A 4,001-nucleotide genomic window follows, 5' to 3' on the forward strand; every position below is an offset into this window, starting at 1 on the left:
GTAATGTGTAATAGGCAGACATCTGTCCACAACTATGGGACTTAACATCTGAGGTCATCGGTCCCCTACAACTTAGAACTACTTAAACCTAACTAACCTAAGGCCCTGATGAAGGCTAGCTGCAACGCTGGCCGAAACGTTGGCGCATTTTAAATTATGACGATGCGGTCTGATACCCTGAAGAATTTTATTGAAGATGACAACGGCCGCGGAAGCCTTCGCTTACATTTAACCTAAGGACATCACACACATCCATGCCCGAGGCAGGATTCGAACCTGCGACCGTAGCAGTCGCGCGGTTCCGGACTGAAGCGCCTAGAACCGCTCGGCCACCGCTGCCGGCCTCAAGTAGATGCACCTAAAGTGCTCTGCGTATCGCCAGTCGTTAGAAGGGGCAGTTAAAGTTAGTATAAATTGAAGGAGGCGAGCCAGGCGGCTTGTAACCTTCGAGAGGTAACGTAGGAATTTCACGCACTTCCATTTTTGCGAAGAAACTGTACGGTTTGCGAGCCAAGTAAAGCCGACAGCTGCCACTGGAGAGCGCTAATATCTCAAAAACACGTTTAGCAGCTGGTCTCCTGTGCCGAAGCCGCTGTGACTCGTAACGTTGGATACCCCGTCTTCGTGCACGCCAACGTTAGCCGCCTCGTGCCGCGTGACGAAGACTTCAGTTGAGTACACCATTCTGCGTAGGCACACGCAGGCGCTATAAAACCACACAGTGCTCCAGGGCCACGCCCACCATCGCCACACCAGAAGCGCCTCTCTGTATCAGTTGCAGCAACACAATTCTGTTAGTTTTCCTGCTTTCTTAACACCGAGAAAAGAATGGACGGCACACGTTTGACACGCGATCATATCAACTGTAACAAAAATAAAAATCCTCACTGCTGTTGTGGACTGATTCATAATCGTCAATGCAGGGCATTAGGGCCGTACAGGAGGTCAAAAGTGTGACACTGGAATGAAGACGCTGACAAGTTAGCGAGAAAAAGGATTATGAGGCACCCGTATTATGATAAGACATTGCACTCGCCTTCTTGCGTCCATGTGTACCCATGCACCAGTCACCTTTCTGTGATACTGTTAAACCCGACACGCCTTTCTTGAAGTTGTTTATGCAGGACGTTACAAAAAGTATGCTATATTCTGAGATCTGGTAATATGGACCAAAACAAGACAAAAAAGCGAGTAAGCATGACCTCCAAAATGCCTCCTTAAGAGCTATGAGCAAAACACATATTGCAACGAAATGAATACCTCTAGCTGCATCCAGATGTTGACATACGTCAACGGGGACAGTTGGAAATGTGTGCCCAGACCAGGACTCGAACCCGGGATCTCCTGCTTGCATGGCAGACGCTCTATACATCTTTTTTTCCATTTTTGTTCGGTATTGTTCGTTGCGTTTGGTCTGGGCGGACGTCACAAGACATCCGTTCAAGCTGATCGTTGATTCCTTTACTCAGTTTTTTTTTTATTACAGAGGGCGAGCAGCCTTCTGACCGAACACGCTGAGCTACCGTGCCGGCAGAACTACTTAGTCTACACCTAACTAACCTAAGGAGATCAATGCCCGAGGCAGGATTGGAATCTGCGATTAGCAGCGGCGTGGTTCCGGACTGAAGCGCCTAGAACCGCTCGGCCACTGCGGCCGGCTCTGAGCCACCGAGGACACAGAGGACAAGTGCGATGCAGGGACTTATCTCTGGCACGCCTCCCGTGAGACCCACATTCCCAACTTATTGTCCCGCACTATATTCATAGTGCCCCTGCCCATTATTACTCGCGACTTTTTGTCCGAAAGAACAGATACCATCTTCATATATATATATATATATATATATATATATATATATATATATATATATATATATATATATATATATATTGTGAAAGCTTAGGGACCGATGACCTCATCAGTTTGGTCCCATAAGACCTTACCACAAATTTCCAAATTTGTACACGACGTTCAAAGTCGTCGCCATGCAATTCCTAGTGCATAGAAATATGCTACGGGTGCAACCGATGTTGATGTAGCATTCTCAACACTGACGTTTTTGAAATTCCCGATTCTCGCGCAATTTGTCTGCTACTGATATGCGGATTAGCCGCGATAGCAGCTAAAACACCTACTTGGGCATCATCATTTGTTGCAGGTCGTGGTTGACGTTTCACGTGTGGCTGAACACTTCCTGTTTCCTTAAATAACGTAACTGTCCGGCGAACGGTCCGGACACTTGGATAATCTCGTCCAGGATACCGAGCATCATACATAGCACACGCCCGTTGGGCATTTGGATCTCAATAGCCATACATCAACACGATATCGACCTCTTCCGCAATTGGTAAACGGTCCATTTAACACGGGTAAAGCAAATACCGTCCGCACTAGCTGAATGTTACGTGATACCACGTACTTATTTATACGTTTGTGACTATTACAGCGTCATCTATCACAAAGCGAAAAAAGTGGTCCAACTGAAACATTCATATTTCTTTACGTACTACACGAATATGTAATAAAAATGGGGGTTCCTATTTTAAAAAACGCAGTTGGTATGCGTTTGACCTATGGCAGCGCCATCTAGCGGGCCAACCATAGCGCCATCTGCTTTCCCTCTTCGAGCTAGACGAGTTTCGTTCTTCGTAGTTTTTTCGTTTGACGCTTATTTCGTGAGATGCAATTTTGTCATATGATGACATGTTGGAGACCGTGGCTGTTTTTGAAGACAAATGTTGATGGTGTTAAGACAGCAACCAACCACAAATTTACTTTGAGTTCCTTTATTCAAAGGAAACCGTTACCGGTTTCGAATCGTTGCGATTCATCATCAGACGGTTTACACGCTTTCTTTCTACATTTGGTGTGTTTTTATAGATTAATTGTCCTAAAATATAAATAAAACATAATTACAAGCACGCTACACACAGATGGTTGCGTTGCAGATTTTCGTTGCATGTGACTTACGTGAAAAGTCGGTTTCGAGTGTTTGTTTCCATAACGTTCATCCAATCGATGTAAATGCATTCGCACTGCATCCTCGTTGTTGCACACGTAATAGTTCTCACTGTACACTTTAGATTTGTCGCTGAGATCATTCCAACCACGCACCACATGTTTTGGTACATACAAAGAGCTTACAAACATATAGGTGTCACAGATGCTATAATATATCGTAACATTTGACGATGATGTCCTATGTTTGGAAAGAATTATATATTCTTTTACAAAACTGTAATGTCTTTTACATTAGTACCCGCAAAAACACTGAACTTAAAGATTTGAAAAATATTAACAGCAAGCTGTCTGAAAGTAAAGCACTCATAGTAAAAGCTGACAAAGGAAATTCTTTAATCATAATGCATGAAAGAGAATATGTAGAGAAAACCTTGCAATTTTTCCATAGCAACAATATAACTGAAATAAAGACAGATCCTACAGTGAAATTCCAAACTAAACTCCGAAAGCTACTACAAAACTGTAACTTTTTACTGAACAAATATGAAATATGTAACTGCATAACAATGAATCCTTCGGCACGAAAACTGCGTGCACAGCCAAAGGTTCGTAAAGAAAATTGTCCCATTCGCCCGATTGTTAACTCCAGAAACAGCCCTGCATACTTCATAAGCCGTAAATTAAAAGACCTCATTACCAAATACTATACATTTGAAAATAACTACACCATACATAACACACACGAACTCATAAGCTTAATTAAAGACATCCACATCCCACCAACAGCTAAATTAGCATCACTAGACATAGTCAACCTGTACACGAACATCCCTGTAAAAGAGACTATTAATATTATAAGAAACAATCTGCTTAAATATAAGAAAATTAGTGTTGCAGAGATCTGTGAACTCATAGAAATACTTTCACTAATTCTAGAGCATAATTACTTTAACTTCAACAACAAACTGTACCAACAACATGATGGCTTGGCAATGGGAAGTAGCTTAGCTGGGATATTGGCTGACATTTACATCAACCA

This window comes from Schistocerca nitens, chromosome 10 (genome assembly GCF_023898315.1).
Source record: "Schistocerca nitens isolate TAMUIC-IGC-003100 chromosome 10, iqSchNite1.1, whole genome shotgun sequence".
Lineage (NCBI taxonomy): Eukaryota > Metazoa > Arthropoda > Insecta > Orthoptera > Acrididae > Schistocerca > Schistocerca nitens.